The sequence below is a fragment of the Thermobia domestica genome, unplaced genomic scaffold, assembly GCF_964235325.1.
Source record: "Thermobia domestica unplaced genomic scaffold, izTheDome1.hap1.1 HAP1_SCAFFOLD_1903, whole genome shotgun sequence".
NCBI classification, from domain to species: domain Eukaryota; kingdom Metazoa; phylum Arthropoda; class Insecta; order Zygentoma; family Lepismatidae; genus Thermobia; species Thermobia domestica.
Genome location: NW_027657610.1, coordinates 976 through 23,296, shown reverse-complemented (window position 1 = coordinate 23,296; position 22,321 = coordinate 976). Strand labels below are relative to the sequence as shown.

General features: G+C 41.0%; 4 non-coding genes across 4 annotated transcripts; all 4 read right to left on the bottom strand.

The window, feature by feature from the left end:
* Positions 1-1,736: 1,736 nt before the first annotated feature.
* Positions 1,737-1,855, bottom strand: LOC145678132 (5S ribosomal RNA). Its single transcript, XR_014130248.1, has one exon. It is a non-coding gene; the product is annotated as a 5S ribosomal RNA (ribosomal RNA).
* A 177-nt stretch (positions 1,856-2,032) lies between these two features.
* Positions 2,033-2,151, bottom strand: LOC145678134 (5S ribosomal RNA). Its single transcript, XR_014130250.1, has one exon. It is a non-coding gene; the product is annotated as a 5S ribosomal RNA (ribosomal RNA).
* An 18,385-nt stretch (positions 2,152-20,536) lies between these two features.
* LOC145678131 (5S ribosomal RNA) lies at positions 20,537-20,655 on the bottom strand. Its single transcript, XR_014130247.1, has one exon. It is a non-coding gene; the product is annotated as a 5S ribosomal RNA (ribosomal RNA).
* A 177-nt stretch (positions 20,656-20,832) lies between these two features.
* LOC145678133 (5S ribosomal RNA) lies at positions 20,833-20,951 on the bottom strand. Its single transcript, XR_014130249.1, has one exon. It is a non-coding gene; the product is annotated as a 5S ribosomal RNA (ribosomal RNA).
* Positions 20,952-22,321: the final 1,370 nt, after the last annotated feature.

Below are 22,321 nucleotides of genomic sequence, written 5' to 3'. Positions count from 1 at the left end.
CAAAAAAATGTAGCTAGCGACAATACAAAAGGTAATGATCTTATAATTAATAATGTAGTGGGAACTAAGCACATCGCTGTTTGGAGTATTCTAAAGTTAGTGTGACTTCCTATGGGCTTCAATTACGATCGACGACTACACATATACTAATTAATCGAATAGCAGCGAGAATTTCGAATGAAACTAAGCAACTATCTCAGACACTTTTGATGAGTCTGTATATCGAAAACAATTCATTTCAATCGTAAATCTCCTCTATAAAGGGGTTTGTGGCCCTCATAAGGGCCGATTTGTATGAGATATAGGTCTTACATTTATGCCTTCTTCTCAGTTTTCTTGGGCAGAAGTACAGCTTGAATGTTGGGCAAAACACCACCCTGAGCGATTGTAACTCCAGACAACAACTTGTTTAATTCCTCGTCGTTACGGATAGCTAACTGCAGATGACGTGGAATAATCCTAGTCTTCTTGTTGTCACGAGCAGCGTTGCCTGCCAACTCAAGAACTTCAGCTGCCAGGTATTCCATGACTGCAGCCAAATACACGGGAGCGCCAGCACCAACTCGTTCGGCATAGTTACCCTTTCGCAAAAGACGATGGATTCTGCCTACTGGGAATTGAAGGCCAGCCCTGCTGGAGCGGGACTTGCTCTTTCCCTTGACTTTTCCACCTTTGCCGCGACCAGACATTGTTCAATATTCTTTCGTAATAAGATGAGAGGAAAAATTGCGGCCTCCCATGAATCAAGTCAGTTTTGTTACTACTTCAAGCGTGCACCCGAGTGCATCAAATGAAAAGCAAGGCAGTTGGCGCGAATTGAAACACGTACTGTAATTTAAATGAAGTCGATAAATCGGCGGACACATCTAATTTTGCTGAACGAGTGAGTCATCATGCCACCAAAAACTAGCGGAAAGGCTGCAAAGAAGGCTGGTAAAGCCCAAAAGAATATCTCCAAGGGAGATAAGAAGAAGAAGAGGAGGAGGAAGGAGAGCTATGCCATTTACATCTACAAAGTTTTGAAGCAAGTGCATCCTGACACTGGCATATCTAGCAAAGCTATGAGTATCATGAACAGCTTTGTTAATGACATCTTCGAGCGTATTGCTGCTGAAGCTTCTCGTTTGGCCCATTACAATAAGCGGTCAACTATCACCAGCCGGGAAATCCAAACAGCTGTGCGCCTTCTTTTGCCTGGTGAACTTGCCAAGCACGCTGTAAGTGAGGGTACGAAGGCTGTTACCAAGTACACAAGCTCTAAGTAAAAATCTTCTTCAAGATTTTTCATTTCAAACGGTCCTTGTCAGGACCAACACATTATTCGAAAGAGTTAAATCACGAAATTTGCTTCATTCTGTTATGTAGAAACACGTTGAAATCCAATTTCTATATGCTGTTAGTAAAAAAGTAAAGCACATAGCGGAGATGTGTCGTGCTTGTATACGAAAGGCATTTACTCGCCGGAGATCTACACTTAGTCATAATAATTTACTTTTAAAAAGTGGTAATACATTCCGTGTTAAGTATAGTAGTAGGTGCACACGGATCGGAAATCAGGTTATTTTAATGTGCCGTGCAAATAAACAGGCTGTTAGTGTAAGAAATAGTGGGTATAACGCTTAGAATATCGATTAATCGCTATGAAATAATGTTGATAAATTATCTCTTGAAAGTACTATAAAATTAATGTTTCTAGTATTTTCGTACTTGAAGGATAATGAAATTTGAAAAAGAGATGCCAACAGCACCTGGTGTTCCCAGGCGGTCACCCATCCAAGTACTGACCAGGCCCGATGCTGCTTGACTTCGGTGATCGGACGAGAACCGGTATATTCAGCATGGTATGGCCGTTGGCGAATGCATATGGCTTCGAGTGAGTTATTGTAGCTACGTAGGTTTGTCGGTGAATACTCAAAAAGACCAGCGCGTGGAAAGCGTTGCTAATTGTTTTAAGTAATGCATGATTACGAAATTATCGTGGTGAACGATGTGAGAATATTCGTCTTTGTGAAAAACAAAATTAGAAAAAGTATACCAACAGCACCTGGTGTTCCCAGGCGGTCACCCATCCAAGTACTGACCAGGCCCGATGCTGCTTGACTTCGGTGATCGGACGAGAACCGGTATATTCAGCATGGTATGGCCGTTGGCAACTACCTTTTCTTCAATGTCCTGTTAAGGAAGTATGTTTTAAGTAAGAATTGACATTATTAACTATAAAGGCAAGCATATTAACGTCGTTAACATTACTTGGAATATACTAATATTCGAATAAATATTTGAATGTTCGAATGATGAGTGATTCGGATGTTCATAGTGCCACTGTGTCCTATCGAGTTTACTATCACGAACCACGTATGAAATTGTATATAAATAAATAAAAATAAATCCTTTATTAAGTATTGATTACAGGAAAAAGGCAAACTTACATTCTTTAATGTACACAATGAAATGTATGAAAGATATTTTTAAGATATGTTTCACTTACCCTTTATAACGCAAGGTAGTTTTCAGTGTAGCATTCTCTTCAGCTGCGAGATAACGTAAGGCAGATGATCATTCAGTCGTGAAGCACTAAAATGTAATATACATTTTAACTATTATCGATAAGAATTATTTACTGCAGGGATGCAAATAAAGTGAGGCAAATTAGTAAATAAAAACCGATACTGTAACTGATAATATAATTAGTTGTATCTGTATTAGTTGTACAGTAATCGCACGATTATCCGCGGAGTTGGATGTTGGCATAATCGCGCATAATCAGCAGTATGAGCAGAAAAGGGAAATGAAATGAAATATTTAGATTTACGTCGCATACTTATACCGGTTACGCTAAAGGAGACGGTGATGATGAGTACTGAATGAAGAAAGTGGGAGGAAACGGGAGAAACCCGAGAAAACCCATGAGCACGGTCTTTATGCACGACAAAGTTCACACGGCACGAGCTGGGATTGAATCAGGGACCCCAAGCACCGGAGGCCAAAAAACGGACAAAAAGTCTTTCGTGCAACTTTCGTTTTCGGTAAAAAGTTTACACATAATTTAGAAAGAGTAGTTTTCTGGTCTTTTTATTTCACAAGTTGGTTCATGTCTATATTTTTTACATGCATAAAAAATTTTTCAACTCCCTTGCTTATTTCCTGTTAAAGACCTCTACCTCTGATTGTATTTTTTGCACATATTCTTATTGTTTTCAGACAACATTTCTAAAAGCGTAATTTATCGTCAGCAAGAAAAGAAAAGGAAAGCCTCGGATAGTGGAATGTGTACTGTATATATATATATATATATATATATATATATATATATATATATACGTATTAGTATATAGTTTTATTTTATACGTCTCCTATTATTACACAATGTGCAGATATTGTCAAAGCGCAAGTAAATATGTATAACTCCCCGTTCTGCACTTAATAACTTGAAAGAAGTTCGGGGAAGGTAGTGTAACAGAAAGTGCAAACAGAAATGAGGGTTTAAAGGCATTTAATATTATTCCGTAGTAGTATGATTTTTTGTAAAAAAAAAATATATATATATATATATATATATCTAAACATACATATTCAATGATATAGTAAGAGGTTAGCAGCACTGATAGAACTGCAGAAAGTACAAAACCGTTAATAAGAAAGAGAGAGAGATGGTGGCCGCTTTTGTGCTTTTCATTGGCTAATTCCGAATTGCGCGCGAATACGTACGAGATTTCTTTCTTTTTCCTCTTCGCAGCCCAGATGTTGCCAATTAGAAGTTTTTAGTACTACATTTGTATGAAAATGTTGCCTTTAAGAAATGTGGTTTGCATACAGAGAAAAGAGCAAAATGAATATTTACCTTAGTGGGCATGAAAAAAGACGAAACATTTTGCAAGATGGACACACGAACTTCCTTAATGCAGGCGTTCAGTACATTATTGTAAAGAAAAAAACACTAAAAAGAATTACTTCAATATCCCTAGCAACATTCAACAATTCATAGAGAAAAATCTTTATTTTGAGAACAATGGAAAACTATGTAATTGTAGATAACTACTAAATTTAATGATTAAGGAAAACGTTTAGGCCCGGCCCTTCAGAAAGAAAGTGCACAGAATATTCTCTCATGGAAGCAATTGCAAAATCAACATTTTGTTTGCAGTTATAATTAGAGGATCTATATACAGGGTGTTCGAAAAAGAATGTATCCTCTTGAAAGAAAATATTCTCTGGGCCCCTAATCCTTTATATACCGAAAGGAAGTTTGTATAGCATTTTTTCTTACCTTCGTTAGAAGAATTGAAAGTGACTACTATCGTGACACGGGAGATATTTAATCGATAGTCGAATTACTCACATACTCGAATGAACACGTCTCTTGTAAGGAGAGGAAAGGCTTCTGTGATCCGCTATCGCAGCTGTGTCATATCTGCAGAGAATGTTAGGACACAAACGTGATCTTTGAGAGCCTCGTGAAAAGAAGTCGCATAGTATCATGTGTGGAGACATCGGGGCCATCTGAAGAACGCTTCATCATTAGGACCAAGGGCGAGTTACGAAACACTCTGGGATATATTTATTAACATAACTTCTCGTCATTCTGCAAGTGTGGTGGAGCTCCATCCTATTGGAAAAGGAAACCTCGGGAGCCCTCTTCATGTGTAGGTATCGTTCACATCTGAAGCATGTGAAGATAGATTACTGTACTATCGTGTACCTAAAATCATTTTCTACGAATACGAACATGTCTACACTGAAGGCAGTGCAGCTCTTTTTCTCTTTTTTTTGGTCATGTATTGTAACGCGGGGCAATGCACACAATAACATGTAATGTTGTGTATCATCATAAAGGGCCAGGGCGATGATTGGATCTTGATGGACGTGGAGAACTGATAGGTGATGTGAGTGGTATTGTGATCTATGGTTGTATGTTTACTGATGAATGCATAAGGAGAGGTGAAGGGGTTGCCTTTTTTTTTATGTCGATCGGGAGGGAAGCGATTGGGAAACTTTTGACTTTGTTTTTCAACCGAATATATTGATTGAATAGGTCGCCGACAATTTTACGGGGCGTCACGTCGTTGCCTTTTTCATGTCGATCGCGAGCGAAGCGAGCGTTTTTTTTTTTTTTTTTTTTTTTTTTTTTTTTTTTTTTTACCGACAATATGTATTGAATCGGTTGCCAACACCTTTAGGGGCGCGTCACGTCCTTCTTTCTGTGCTGATCGCGAGCGAAGCGAGCGCGAAATTTTTGACTTTTTTTTTTTTTTTTTTTTTTTTTTTTACCCACAATATTTATTCAATCGGTCGCCAACACTTTTAGGGGTGCGTCACGTCCTCTTTTCTCTGCTGATCGCGAGCGAAGCGAGCGCGAAATTTTGACCTTTTTTTCTCTTTTTAATTCTTTTTTTTCTTTAAGAAAAAATATTGATTTCATAGGTCGCGAACATTTTTACGGGATGCAACATCGTTTATTTGTTTTTCCAACCGTCTTTCTGTCTTGAGCCCCCGCCAAGTTAACTTTATGGTGGACAAAAACTATGTGCGGTGGGTTACCGCGGGGTTCTCCCGTTTCCTCCCACTTTCTTCATTCCACCACCATTTCAATCATTTCTCATAATCAGCGCCTCTTTTAGCCTAAGCGGCATAACGTGGGACGTAAAACAAAGATTTCCTTTAGTTGCTTTCTGTCTTGATTACGAGCGCGAAATTTTTTACTTTTTTTTTCTTTCTTTTGATATTATTCATTTAATAGGACGGCAACACCTTTACGGGCCGCCGCGTCGTCGTTTACACTTCTTCAGCCCATATTCTTTCTGCTTGTTCGTTTTCCGGCATCTTGTTATCACCGCCCGCGGCAATGCCTATGTCTTTCATCGCTTTTTGAAGCAAATCTTTAATAAATATGCACTCTCACATTTGTACTAATATGCATACCACAGTGGATAGACTGTAACTAGGAAAGCAGAAGCCTGCATATCATATTATTTAACAGTTGAAAGTGAACTGTCATTTTAAGTTTGATTTTGATCAGATGAGTGCAGTTCAACTCGTCGACAATTGTGAAGATTCTCGAGGTTAGGGACCATCCATTTTGTGCTTTGTAATGAAAATGGCTGCAGCCAAACTTCTCTGATCTGAATGAAACTTGGCATGATGATACATCTTGACCTGCTCTACAAGTTTATTTAGTATTTTCCGTTGCGCAGGCTTTTGCTTCTCCAGGTTCTCCCATGGAACTGAGAAACGTATTCAGTCGAACTTCTGCGGTAAGTCAGTATATCATCCTGAGAAGTTTGATCGAGATAGCAGAGGTTCGACTATTCGTTTTTCAATTCCATGTGATATTACAACACGGTGAACTAAATTTATATAGAAACACTTTGATTTTGTTTTGTTTTTTGCTAGCATTAAACTGAGAAAATGTTATTCAATAGACAGAGAACACCACTCAAAGAAAAGTACATCATAAGAATATATATATGGTTGCTGTGGTTCTCGGTTTAATTTGCTAGTTAAGAAACTTGCTCTAAATAAGTACATCTTACAGGTGAAAAACTAAGCCAGGCGATAGAATTAAATATAAAGTTATACACTTTTATTTTACGTTTACTAGTGTTGGGTTACTACTGTAAAATAAGTCAGTATATATGAAAGATAACTGTATTAGGTACTATTTTCCACCGGCGGTGTATTCTTGCATAGTGTACTTAATGTTTACAAGCGGGGCGCTACTAGTATGGATGCATGACAAGTGCTATTGAAACTCGAAAACTAACTGGTTTCCACTACCCTTGCTTATACGTATACCCGCGTCGCCTTCGCTCCTGTTCACTTTGGACGCACATTCTTGCTATCGCTCAGGCCCCCAGCTTTCTCCTGTTTTGGCTCCCTTAAATAGTATTCGTGCTTTTTATTGGCCACCTGGCAAAGCACTTGTAATGATTTTACACCAGTAACTCTAAAATACATGTGTATTACTTTATTTAATTCTGTCGTCTGCAGAATTTTTTTTTTTTTCGTACAAATATGCCTTTTCATGCAGAACACTGAATTTTGCCTGTAAATTTTTGAGAATATGCTGTGACGAAACTTGAGCACCGTTCTTCTTTTCTTTCTTATCACGAGTCTTCTTTAGCCTAATGAGCACAATCATCACACGATAACGACTATTCTTTTCATTTAACTTGTAAACAAGTTGAACTAATAATAATAATTGATGTACAAAGGAGAAGTGTCCTACATATTTGAGGTAAAAAATAAAATAAATATACTTCTACTTCATCCGTGTTTACAAAGTTAAATGTTATCGATTTACAAAAAATGGTCACCTATCCACACACTGACCAGGCTCGACACTGCTTGACCATACATATTAAAACATCGGTCCCACTGAATACACAAGTAGTAAGCACATTCACATAAAAATAATTAGGATTACAGTATATAAAATGCGTTAATTAAAATAGCAAATGCCTTACCTTATCACAGGCGATCCAAAGCCACTGCACATCATCTGCTACGCACACTATATTCCTCCAATATTTCACTCACTTCCTATATCACGCAACAGAAAATATTAATAAAATTCACTTAGCAACATTTTCATTTTTAATCAACAATACGTATAACAATTAAGAATAAAATTAATTGTGAGCACATTGTTATAATTAGAATACTGTTTTTATTCGTTTACAAATATGGGATTAATATAGAGCTGGCAGCAACAATATATACAACTCATCCTGTATGTATCGTAAATCCTAACTTGAGAAGACATCTCTGACGCAAACAATGAGACAAGAAATCAAATACTATATCCGACACATTTGGGGTTTATTGAACTTCAATGTTGGAAGATACCACCTTGTCGGTAGTACAAATGTAATATCCTTACAACACGCGGAACTTTTGCCAGGCATATCTAGGAATTTGGGAAGATTAATTGATATCCTTAATGTGCAATGTATGATTATGACGCATTGTTATGTACACGCAGACGGAACCAGGACAATCTATAGATGACATTTGCACTGTGTTTGGACAATTTGTTCGCAGAAAATAACCGTTTTTGTCTATGAATACTTGAGAACATGGAAGGTATGAGATATACATTTTATGCGCAAATATTATAATACAAATCATTGTTAGTTTGGTGGATGCGTGAAAGAAAGAAAAGGAGTAGATTTTTGCAGACGTCCGGATATAAAGCGAGAACTGAGAATACGCATCTATAACATCTATTTTCTTTGTGTTAATGATATCGATGAACTAAACGGGGAAACTAAAATACAACTGTTTGCAGTATAATTCGAAGTATAGTCAAGTGCAGAGGCGTACTCACGGGGTGTCCACCGGGTGCGGACTCCTCGCAAAAGTTCCTAAGTGAACATACATTTGCAGACTTTCTCATTAAATGTAGTTATTAACAGGGAAAATATTGATGTATCATCAATATAAATCTGATCTTACACTTCATCTGTACTCTGTCTGTATCATGTTTTTGTGAAAAAGTAAGTGGAATATTTATCGTGTTTTCGAATGCAGAATAATAGTATATAGACATAGTGGCTTGTAGTATTGGAACCTTGCCCCCCGAAGCTTGGATCCCTTAGAAGAAAAAAAAATGCATGCGCGCCTGGTGAAATGGTTAACGAATTCAGTTCACTCGATGAATCGACAGATAGTAATACACATTTCGACAGATCGACAGCATTCGACAGATACAGACATATGAAAGTAGCACAAGAATTAGGCGAAAGTCCGTGCGTTTCCTCAATTCACGTAGGAAACAACAGAAAATATCAACTACCATAAAATAATCCGTATATATATTTAATTTATTTGGAATAAAATAAATATAGAAACAACCTGTTCATACATAACTACGGTAAGTGCGTTAATTGCTAACGTAAGAACAAATATGAAACAAGGCACAAAATAAAAAAGAAAAATAAAGTTAAAGGGAATAAATATTTAGGCTTGATTGTCATTCGTATTAAGAAGCTGGGTAATAAAATGTTAAAATCTACAGAAAATTATGAAATTAAATCAGGATTTGAAATAAAAGTCTATACATTGGAAGTAGGCCAGGGAGTTTGCAAGGCAGATGTGTGCGACACGCGTTACTTTATAGATTCCCTTCATTGAACTATAGTAAGCAGTACGAAGATGGTACTTTGCGTATAATCACAGGAAGGATTGAAGTTAATTACCATGGTAATATAATTATTTATTGATAAGTATTTCCATGTTAAATTATGAAAATTATAAGCACAAGGAGGGTGAAAAAGTAGTGTGACCGACTTAGCAATGACTGAAACATAAAATAGAAAAGCGAATAAAAACAAATGCCTTTTGAGTTATGTGGAATAAAGTTTCTTCTAGCCAGTAAGGAAGAATAGGATCTGGTGCATTCATTGAATACCTGAAAAAAATCGTTTATCAAAATAGAAGGAAACACACTTATCGTTGTGGCAACTACGAACTTCTGTTTACCTCAGCCCGCCTCAGCAAGTGCTTTCTATCCGGTCCGCGCTCCGTAACCAAACTCAACGCTGCCTGCTAGCGAAAATTAAGTGAGATACGTAGTGCAAGTGAGACACGCGAGTGCTAACGCCCCTCGTAACTCAGTGCAAACAGAGGAAATAAACTCTTTTCCCTTCCAAAAACACTATTAAACACCGGCTAAATAACTGGACAGTGCGATAGTGAACTTTCATTACCGTGTGAACAGTGGAAGTGCTAAAAGTGGCAGTGTTTTTGTGCATGTTGCATGCTGCATGCCCAGTAGCATAGCGGTAGTTAGCACAAGAGAAGCCCGCCACGCTCTGAACCGCCATCTTGTTCTCCAAAAACTAGTCGTTGTAAAGCGCGGACCCGAAGGAAAGCACTAGAATTTCCGCGCCTCCCATTGGCAGAGCCAGCCACGAAATCTCGCTCCTGATTGGCTACCAGTATTTCGCCCTTCAGAGCCACATAAAAGAAGACAGACAGCCACTTCGTTGCTCAGTGCTCCAACAGCACTCGCTGCGGCGGGTTGCGTGAAATAAAAGTGAAGATAGCCCAGTCCCATTAATAATAAAGGCAGAAAGAAAAAGAGGCCTGTTGGGAGAACGTACAAAACCTCCCAACAACAAAAATCCCAATAAAATCAGGACAATTAACCACGATATACATACGAACAATCAACTTAGTGTTAAATCAACTACCAAGCGACACCGTTGGTCTGGCCCTTACCAGAGCCACGCCGGCTCACTAGCAGTACAGTAGAACGGTCAGCCCGACACCCCCGTCTTCCGGCCCTTAGCAGAGCCACCAGCCAAATGTCTTCCCAGGGGAAACGAACTCGCAAGCCCCTCCTGGACAGTAAAAACACCATCAAGAAATATAAAGCGTTGAAATACACACCGATGGGACCTATACCAAGAAGAAGGATACAAGAACAGGCACCCAAGCTCATTCGTGAAGACCAAATACCAGCTACCACCGAATGCCAAACTAGCGAACTAGTTCAGTCCCCCCCCCCAAAACCGAATTCAATCGAGCAATTCCCCCCGCTCCCAAAACAACAAGAAGAAATCCCAGAAGACACCAGCGACAAACAGTCCATGACAACAGAACAATCAATGATGGCCACAACAACACCACCAAGAGCAGCCCCCCCCCACGACTTCATCCAACCAAAAAAGACATTCAAGATGAAGAACTCAATCAGTGCGACTATCGCGTCAGTAGTGAAATTCCGCAACCAATTCACAGTCCTAAGACAACAAAAACTCGACGCAGAAGCAGCAGCTGAAGAAGAAGAAGAAGAAGAAGAAGGAAAAGAAGAAGAAGACGAAACCATAGCTTCAACCGCAGGCAAACTTGAGAAAATGGAGCTAAGCCACGAACCTGGGGACTCCGAAGAAGAGGATGAGCTGAATCTCCCCCTCCCCAACCTCCCCCCAAAGAAGGTACCCCCCATATTCATATATGGAATACAGAAAAGATACACCTATATGAAAACTCTGGCAGCGACCTGCAGTGAACCCCCGGAAGCCTTCCAGAACCAGGACTACATCAAGATCCACTGCGCTAACATGAACGACTTCAGGAAAATTGAGGCTTACTTAATGCAAACTCAGGCATCGTATTCCTCAGAACTCCCAAAATCTGAACGCCCACTCAAAATAGTGATCCGAAAGTTGCCTATTGATGCAGAGCCAGCAGACATTGAACAATCACTAAAAACATTAGGATTCACCCCCACAGCAGTGTCCCAACTAAGAGGCCGCCCAGATGAGAAAGGCACACGACCAAAATTTCCGCTCTTCTTGGTCACGCTGCCTAAAACTCCAACCAACTCCAAGATCTATGATCTCCGTTTCCTCCTCCACTTCCGGATTGAGATTGAACCTTACAAAGGCACCGACCTACTACAGTGTTACAACTGCCAGCGTACAGGACATTCTCAAAGAACATGTCGGGCAACACCCCGTTGTGTCAAGTGCAGTGAACCCCACCACACCAAGGAATGCCCCAAGACCTCACGAGAAGTTCCAGCGAAATGTGCCAATTGTCAGGGTGACCACCCTGCCAATTACCAAGGATGCACTTACCTTAAAACAGCCAAGGCAAAGAGAACGAATCAACGCTTCCCACCACAGCAGAAGACAGAAGATCAAAAACCTACCCCACCCAAGCAGACTTCCAAACCTAACACAAACCAAAACAAAACCGACATACCACCAAAACCCGCAAAAACCAATGGCACCCCATCAACTGACAATCCTCAACCCAGCACATCACAATCTACCCCGAATAAATCCCCAACACCACCCACCAGTCAAGATAAGACAGAACAACCCCACAGCAAACCCAAAACCTCACCATCCAAGACGAACAACCAAGACGACCCTACTGCAGAACATCAAGATCGCAACGGAGAACCGTCCCTGGCAGAAGCACTCAAGGAAGTGACGCAACTCCTCCAGGGCCTCAACGTAAGAAGATTCATTACCACATTAAAAACAGGTTTACAAAAACTGAAGACCACCACCGACCCAGTCACGAAATTCACAACACTCCTGGAAATAGCAGCTAGCCTACTCGATGATGGGTCGGACTAACTTCAACATCACCAGAGATATCAGACTAGCGTTCTGGAACGCAGATGGAATTAAAGATCAGCGAATCGAGCTAACAGATTTTCTCACCCGAGAACGCATAGACGTAGCACTGCTCAGCGAGACGCACCTCCACCCACCAGACTCATTCAAAATCAGGAACTACACCATGTACAGAACAGACAGGCTAACAAGGAAAGGAGGCACAGCAGTCCTAGTCAAGCGAAACCTCGCCCACGAACCTCTTCAACTGCCAGCACTGCAAACAATAGAAGCCACGGGAATAACCATCCATTCCCCGGACGGTCCCCTGCAACTAGTATCAGCCTACAAGAAACCAGCTCCAACCCCTCTCCATGCTCAGGACATCCAAGCTCTCCGAGGACTAGGACACCGAGTTCTGGTGGGTGGAGACTTGAACTGCAAACATCCTGCGTGGAATTCCAACGTCTCCAACCAAAGTGGACGTGATCTCTACCAGGCTCTGCGCAACATCGACTTCCTGGCCACAGCACCTCCAGACCCAACACACTTTCCCAAAAACGGAGGACAACCCGATGTGCTCGACATGGCACTCACAGCCAATGTCACGATAAAGGATGGACCCCACGCAGTACCAGAGCTACAATCAGATCACATACCAGTAACAATGACAATAGGACTCCGTATGTACACACCAGCCAACCAGCTACCAAATCTTCGACAAACCAACTGGGATGAATATACCAGAGACCTTGCACACATGGTAGACCCCCGACTACCAGTGAGGACTCCAGAAGAGATAGACGCTACACTCGCATCCCTAACGGCGTCAATGCAATCCGCTTATAGAAGAGCGACAACCAAGCAGAACATCCCCGCAGAAGACCAGAAACCTGAAGACATGCGAACCGCCGCGCTAGTCCATCTGAAACGCTGGGCCAGGAAAAAATGGCAAACCACACGCCATCCTGCGTACAAAAGACTTTGGAACTCGCTAAGCACCAGAGTGAAGAAACGTCTACAACGTCTCTGCCTGAAGCAATGGAACGATCGACTACAAGAACTAGAAGCCCCATCTAGGGACTTCTGGCGACTGCTCCGATCGCTGACACGCACGCCAGGACCACCGAAAACCCAACCACTCAGAGGACCTCATGGACTGATCTTCGCCCCGCAGCAGCAAGCCGACCTACTGGCAGACCACTTAGAGGAGGTGTTCACAGAAAATAACACAGCAGTATCACAAGGAACACAAGAAGCAACACAACAGAGCCTGCTACTACTACACCATCAACATCAAGTCCAAGATGTAGAGCTCACAACTCCACGAAAAATCCAGCAGATCATCCGCGCCCTGAATCCAAACCGTGCAGCGGGACCAGACAGGCTTCCACCACAAACACTCAAGCATGCTCCTAGGAAAGTGATCATATTGCTCTGCCGGATAGCTAACGCAATCCTGACAACCGGATACTACCCAACCGCCTGGAAGGAAGCAAGAGTTATCCTAATCCTCAAGCCAGGAGCGTCCAAAACTGAACCCAAAAGTTACAGACCCATCAGTTTGCTTTCACACGCAAGTAAGGTCATCGAAAGAGTTCTCCAACACCAACTGATGAAGTTCATTGAGGACAACAACACCATTCCTCAACACCAATTTGGGTTCAGGCCTGGACACAGCACAACACATCAACTGGTCAGAGTAGCAGAGCAAATATCCTACCAATTCAACGAAGGAGGCCACACACTAGGACTGTTCCTAGATATAGGGAAAGCCTTTGACAAAGTGTGGCACACCGGACTTCTTCACAAGCTACTACAAGCAGGTATTCCACGACATCTGGTCAAAATCCTACAGAGCTACTTGACAGACCGAACCTTCAGAGTATCGCACGCAAACCACCTAACGGAGCCAAGAACAATCAGAGCTGGAGTACCACAAGGATCCTGTCTGTCTCCCTGCCTGTATAACATCTACACGGCGGACCTGCCAACAACACGGACAACCATGACGGCGACTTTCGCAGACGATACTGCGATCTTCGCAAGCCATCACAACTTCCGGTTCGCTCATCTCTATCTACAACGACATCTAGAACAACTCGAGCAGTGGACCAACGAATGGAAGATCCAGGTAAACACAGACAAAACATCGATCGTAGACTTCACCAGGAACAGAACGCAGAGGGAGTACAACTTCACTCTCCATGGAAGAGCCATTCCCATACAACACCAGGCCAAGTACCTAGGAGTTACACTGGACCGCCATCTAACGTTCGCCAACCACCTGGAGGCAACAGCAAAGAAAGGTACGCAACGATTCCGATCCCTCCTACCCATCCTCCTGAGTCCACAACTTTCCCTAGAAACCAAACGACAAGTATACAAAATGTATATCCTCCCTATCCTGATGTATGCCCACCCAGCTTGGGAGCACACCTACAAAACCCACCTCCACCACCTCCAGGTGGTACAAAACAGAGCAGCCAGAGCGATCACGGGTCACTCCATGGATACCCGCATCCTCCAAATTCACGAAGACTTGGACCTCCCTCTGCTACAAGAACTCCGCCGCCTTCAGTCTCAGAAATTCTGGGCGAATGCCTCACGATCTCCAGATCCGATCATCTCCACCCTTGGAACCAAAGACCCACCCAGAAGGAAATACAGGATGCCCAAACCGCCATAAAATAAACAAGATGTACCGGTGAGAGACCCGCGACAGTTGCGGTCTCTACATGACATACGATTACTTCAACAACCGTCAAGTTGCAACACAGATGAGAAGACAAGGGCCTAGGCCCGATACTTCATAGCCAAAAGTCAAAAACCGTCAAGACAACACTCAGCGAAAATTTCATTCTTCAGTATCGTTGAGTTTATTGCAGAAAGCAATGGCAGATACGGCATCAGCACCTGCAGCCCCGGCACAGGCTTCTCCTAAGAAGTCTGCAAAGCCTAAGAAACCAAAAACAACACCTTCTCATCCAAGAACATCAGAAATGGTGAACAACGCCATCAAGAATTTGAAGGAAAGGGGAGGAAGTTCACTGCAAGCTATTAAGAAATACATCTCTCAGAACTACAAAGTGGATGCCGAGAAGCTTGCTCCATTTATCAAGAAATACTTGAGAAGTGCAGTTGCTTCTGGGTCTTTGGTTCAGACCAAGGGAAAAGGTGCATCTGGATCGTTTAAGCTTAGTGCTTCATCGCTGAAGGAGAAGCCTGAAGGTGGATCTTCAACCAAGGCGAAACGATCAGCATCAAAGGAGAAGAAGCCTGCGAAAAAGCCAGCAGCTAAACGTCCCAAGAAGACTGGTGAAAAGAAAAAGGCTGCTGCTCCCAAACCTAAGAAATCACCATCTAAAGTGAAGAAGGCAAAAACTCCCAAGAAGCCAAAGGCCCCGAAGCCAAAGAAGGCTACAGCAAAACCGAAAAGTGCTAAGAAGGCTGCACCAAAGAAGAAGTAAATGTGTCAGTAAATCATCTGACATTTTAAAACGGCTCTTTTTAGAGCCATCAAATACTTTGAGAAGAGTAAAATTGTGCTTTTCCTATCATTATCACATGTTCATTCATAGCAATGTATAGTATACACGCAAGGGACTTTGAGTTTTCTTTTTAACCGAAGCACTTCTTGATGTAAGTGCTTTATAACAGAGGGGAATTGAGGGTGGGGAAAGAAAGCTTTCACGGGTGTCAAGAATGGTGTACTCGAAAAAAAATGGGGAACACATTACGTAATGTCAATTTGTGATCACTTACTTTTTCCTTGTTCCTATCTTCAAGTAGCGAAACAGTACAGAAAACGCACTTAATGCATTTGTTAGAAAAACTTTTGCAGGCTGACTGGGTTCGATTCTCGGTGGGAGCTCAAATGTTTCGCATTGCACGTTAATAAGTAGGTCCACGTTTGAAACAGCCTTGCTGCTGAAAGGGACACTAAACTAAAATCAACTCTTTTCAAGGCTGGGGTGAAAGAAATGTTCGAACTTATTACAACTCGTGAAAGTGAAGTAGACTATGTTTCAATTTAACGTCGTACTATTATGATTTTTATGATAAAGGAGACGGGTGATTACGCCTAATGAATGATGGAAATACTGGTGTAATGAGAAAGTGTTAGGAAAAGGGAACACGCTAATAACCACGGATACCGTCTTATAATTCGTAATATTGCTATAAAGAAAAATAGTAACACCAGCAGAAATGTAGGTGTACAATTGAACTGATGTTAAGTACAAACAGACACTTAAAGAAAGTTTAGTTTAACGTTTGCATTCAACAGCAGCGACCTCTGACAAAATAATATTACTTTTGCTACCTTGGAAGAAGTACATATTTCGCCTGCGAGTTCTATCAGATTAATAACGTTGAGAAGGGCAAACAGTGGTTGAATCGAAGTTAAGTTATGCAACATATGGCAAAATCGAACCCTTGACCACATAAAACGAAGATAATCAATCGGTAAACATAGGGGAAAACTAAAGAATATACTTGAAAGATAGGATGATATACGAAACGACAGGAAAACGAAGGTAGATGTATTAACTATGCAACATACGGCGTGAGAATTTAAAAAAAAAAGATAACAAGTATGGACAAGATCCTTGTTAGGATAACAGCATCTCTAAGTAGTGTATTGGTCCTAAAAAGGACCGTTTTTGAACTCAGTGCCAGAACTTCAAACTTAAGCACGTTCCCCACGGATGCGGCGAGCAAGCTGAATGTCCTTAGGCATGATTGTGACTCTCTTTGCGTGAATAGCACACAAGTTGGTGTCTTCGAAAAGCCCTACAAGGTAAGCTTCACTTGCCTCCTGTAAAGCCATGACAGCTGAGCTTTGGAAGCGAAGATCTGTCTTGAAATCTTGTGCAATTTCTCGGACGAGTCGTTGGAAGGGCAGCTTGCGGATGAGCAATTCAGTGCTCTTCTGGTAACGACGAATTTCTCGGAGAGCCACAGTACCAGGCCTGTAACGATGGGGCTTTTTCACTCCACCGGTAGCTGGAGCACTCTTTCTTGCAGCTTTGGTGGCAAGCTGCTTTCGAGGAGCTTTGCCTCCAGTAGATTTCCTAGCTGTCTGCTTGGTACGTGCCATTGCAACTGTCACGACTTGTTTCAAATAATTGCGCGCTGAATGAAGTCAAGTTATATAAAGAGCAAAACCGTTAAATCAAGCTATTTCTCATTGGATAAAGTCAGTCGAAAAGGACAGTTCTCATTGGCTTAGACACGTTTTGTGTTTTTCCTCCGTGCTTTCCCTGCATGATCGAAGGAACAAAACCACGAGTCTTGGGCTGCTTGGGCTTGTATTTCTCGTGTGTGGTGAGCGAAGCAGTAACATATCGAAATGACAGGACGTGGAAAAGGAGGCAAGGGTCTTGGCAAAGGAGGTGCCAAGCGCCACCGTAAAGTTCTTCGTGACAACATCCAGGGTATCACCAAACCCGCTATTAGGCGTCTTGCTCGCCGTGGTGGTGTGAAGCGTATCTCTGGTCTCATTTATGAAGAGACCCGAGGAGTATTGAAAGTATTCCTGGAGAACGTAATCAGAGATGCTGTTACATACACAGAACACGCCAAGAGGAAGACAGTGACAGCTATGGATGTTGTGTATGCCTTGAAGAGGCAAGGAAGAACCCTGTACGGTTTCGGAGGTTAAGTTGGGGTTCCTCCTATTTTGGATATAAAATTGGCATAAACGGCTCTTTTCAGAGCCAACAAATTTATATAAAGGGAAAGATTTACTTTGTGCGATTTTCTGTTAGATTATAAGAATTCGTGTAACTACATTAAAGCCTTTTGATGCACACTAAATTACAGACGTAGAGAGATTAATTTGAGAAAATCATACGTTTTTTTTTACATTATGTACGTTCATGTATACGTATTCATATCATGTAGCAGTATTAATGCTGGAGAAGGGGTTCTGGTTGGAAATTGGCGATTTGTTGGAAGTAGCGAGCATGAGAGATGCGAAACGCAAGTCGGAATTTCTGTTCTGACAGTAGGATGTACGTATAGAGGCTTATACAACTTCTATACTGTGCTGTGAGGGGCGAATAATGCGTTAGAAACCTGAATCTTGTCCTTTATCTTGTTTACGTGGTCTTGGGTTCGATTTCTTTCTTTTGCGGTAGTGTCTATTGTGATTTACATGTAAATTAATGACACTTCGTAGCGGGTTACTAAAATAAAGAGTAATACAAATATGAGATGTAGGTTAATGCATTGTATACTTCACATTATTTACTAAAGAAAGGCAGTAGTTACAAGAAACCTAGGCTCGCTCGTTGGGCACAGTAGCAAATGAGTTCTGAGATCAGAGAATAAGAGTAGTTGCGTATTACAAACCATATACATATAACACATATCACACAAATATGAATATCGACCTTGCAAAGAATAAATCGTACTTAAGTGTGCATTTAATGTCATTACTATGTTGCAAAAGAAATTTAGGAAAGTTTTCTGATCCGCTCTGTTCATGATGTCATTGGGGCATAGTAATGAACAATAATAAATGTCGAGAACATATTGAACAGAGTAATTTCAGCCAAGCCAACGCAAGAGAGAAACATGAGTGCTTTAAGAATGTTGGAAATTCCTTTGTCTAGCATGAAGTACATGAGAATATGTGGTATGAGGTTTTCTTCCATTGCTGAGAATCTGGGCTCGACTGTCCTGTCCTCTGGGTAATATGAGCCCGATGTACGCAAATATCAAAAAAATGTAGCTAGCGACAATACAAAAGGTAATGATCTTATAATTAATAATGTAGTGGGAACTAAGCACATCGCTGTTTGGAGTATTCTAAAGTTAGTGTGACTTCCTATGGGCTTCAATTACGATCGACGACTACACATATACTAATTAATCGAATAGCAGCGAGAATTTCGAATGAAACTAAGCAACTATCTCAGACACTTTTGATGAGTCTGTATATCGAAAACAATTCATTTCAATCGTAAATCTCCTCTATAAAGGGGTTTGTGGCCCTCATAAGGGCCGATTTGTATGAGATATAGGTCTTACATTTATGCCTTCTTCTCAGTTTTCTTGGGCAGAAGTACAGCTTGAATGTTGGGCAAAACACCACCCTGAGCGATTGTAACTCCAGACAACAACTTGTTTAATTCCTCGTCGTTACGGATAGCTAACTGCAGATGACGTGGAATAATCCTAGTCTTCTTGTTGTCACGAGCAGCGTTGCCTGCCAACTCAAGAACTTCAGCTGCCAGGTATTCCATGACTGCAGCCAAATACACGGGAGCGCCAGCACCAACTCGTTCGGCATAGTTACCCTTTCGCAAAAGACGATGGATTCTGCCTACTGGGAATTGAAGGCCAGCCCTGCTGGAGCGGGACTTGCTCTTTCCCTTGACTTTTCCACCTTTGCCGCGACCAGACATTGTTCAATATTCTTTCGTAATAAGATGAGAGGAAAAATTGCGGCCTCCCATGAATCAAGTCAGTTTTGTTACTACTTCAAGCGTGCACCCGAGTGCATCAAATGAAAAGCAAGGCAGTTGGCGCGAATTGAAACACGTACTGTAATTTAAATGAAGTCGATAAATCGGCGGACACATCTAATTTTGCTGAACGAGTGAGTCATCATGCCACCAAAAACTAGCGGAAAGGCTGCAAAGAAGGCTGGTAAAGCCCAAAAGAATATCTCCAAGGGAGATAAGAAGAAGAAGAGGAGGAGGAAGGAGAGCTATGCCATTTACATCTACAAAGTTTTGAAGCAAGTGCATCCTGACACTGGCATATCTAGCAAAGCTATGAGTATCATGAACAGCTTTGTTAATGACATCTTCGAGCGTATTGCTGCTGAAGCTTCTCGTTTGGCCCATTACAATAAGCGGTCAACTATCACCAGCCGGGAAATCCAAACAGCTGTGCGCCTTCTTTTGCCTGGTGAACTTGCCAAGCACGCTGTAAGTGAGGGTACGAAGGCTGTTACCAAGTACACAAGCTCTAAGTAAAAATCTTCTTCAAGATTTTTCATTTCAAACGGTCCTTGTCAGGACCAACACATTATTCGAAAGAGTTAAATCACGAAATTTGCTTCATTCTGTTATGTAGAAACACGTTGAAATCCAATTTCTATATGCTGTTAGTAAAAAAGTAAAGCACATAGCGGAGATGTGTCGTGCTTGTATACGAAAGGCATTTACTCGCCGGAGATCTACACTTAGTCATAATAATTTACTTTTAAAAAGTGGTAATACATTCCGTGTTAAGTATAGTAGTAGGTGCACACGGATCGGAAATCAGGTTATTTTAATGTGCCGTGCAAATAAACAGGCTGTTAGTGTAAGAAATAGTGGGTATAACGCTTAGAATATCGATTAATCGCTATGAAATAATGTTGATAAATTATCTCTTGAAAGTACTATAAAATTAATGTTTCTAGTATTTTCGTACTTGAAGGATAATGAAATTTGAAAAAGAGATGCCAACAGCACCTGGTGTTCCCAGGCGGTCACCCATCCAAGTACTGACCAGGCCCGATGCTGCTTGACTTCGGTGATCGGACGAGAACCGGTATATTCAGCATGGTATGGCCGTTGGCGAATGCATATGGCTTCGAGTGAGTTATTGTAGCTACGTAGGTTTGTCGGTGAATACTCAAAAAGACCAGCGCGTGGAAAGCGTTGCTAATTGTTTTAAGTAATGCATGATTACGAAATTATCGTGGTGAACGATGTGAGAATATTCGTCTTTGTGAAAAACAAAATTAGAAAAAGTATACCAACAGCACCTGGTGTTCCCAGGCGGTCACCCATCCAAGTACTGACCAGGCCCGATGCTGCTTGACTTCGGTGATCGGACGAGAACCGGTATATTCAGCATGGTATGGCCGTTGGCAACTACCTTTTCTTCAATGTCCTGTTAAGGAAGTATGTTTTAAGTAAGAATTGACATTATTAACTATAAAGGCAAGCATATTAACGTCGTTAACATTACTTGGAATATACTAATATTCGAATAAATATTTGAATGTTCGAATGATGAGTGATTCGGATGTTCATAGTGCCACTGTGTCCTATCGAGTTTACTATCACGAACCACGTATGAAATTGTATATAAATAAATAAAAATAAATCCTTTATTAAGTATTGATTACAGGAAAAAGGCAAACTTACATTCTTTAATGTACACAATGAAATGTATGAAAGATATTTTTAAGATATGTTTCACTTACCCTTTATAACGCAAGGTAGTTTTCAGTGTAGCATTCTCTTCAGCTGCGAGATAACGTAAGGCAGATGATCATTCAGTCGTGAAGCACTAAAATGTAATATACATTTTAACTATTATCGATAAGAATTATTTACTGCAGGGATGCAAATAAAGTGAGGCAAATTAGTAAATAAAAACCGATACTGTAACTGATAATATAATTAGTTGTATCTGTATTAGTTGTATATACAGTAATCGCACGATTATCCGCGGAGTTGGATGTTGGCATAATCGCGCATAATCAGCAGTATGAGCAGAAAAGGGAAATGAAATGAAATATTTAGATTTACGTCGCATACTTATACCGGTTACGCTAAAGGAGACGGTGATGATGAGTACTGAATGAAGAAAGTGGGAGGAAACGGGAGAAACCCGAGAAAACCCATGAGCACGGTCTTTATGCACGACAAAGTTCACACGGCACGAGCTGGGATTGAATCAGGGACCCCAAGCACCGGAGGCCAAAAAACGGACAAAAAGTCTTTCGTGCAACTTTCGTTTTCGGTAAAAAGTTTACACATAATTTAGAAAGAGTAGTTTTCTGGTCTTTTTATTTCACAAGTTGGTTCATGTCTATATTTTTTACATGCATAAAAAATTTTTCAACTCCCTTGCTTATTTCCTGTTAAAGACCTCTACCTCTGATTGTATTTTTTGCACATATTCTTATTGTTTTCAGACAACATTTCTAAAAGCGTAATTTATCGTCAGCAAGAAAAGAAAAGGAAAGCCTCGGATAGTGGAATGTGTACTGTATATATATATATATATATATATATATATATATATATATATACGTATTAGTATATAGTTTTATTTTATACGTCTCCTATTATTACACAATGTGCAGATATTGTCAAAGCGCAAGTAAATATGTATAACTCCCCGTTCTGCACTTAATAACTTGAAAGAAGTTCGGGGAAGGTAGTGTAACAGAAAGTGCAAACAGAAATGAGGGTTTAAAGGCATTTAATATTATTCCGTAGTAGTATGAT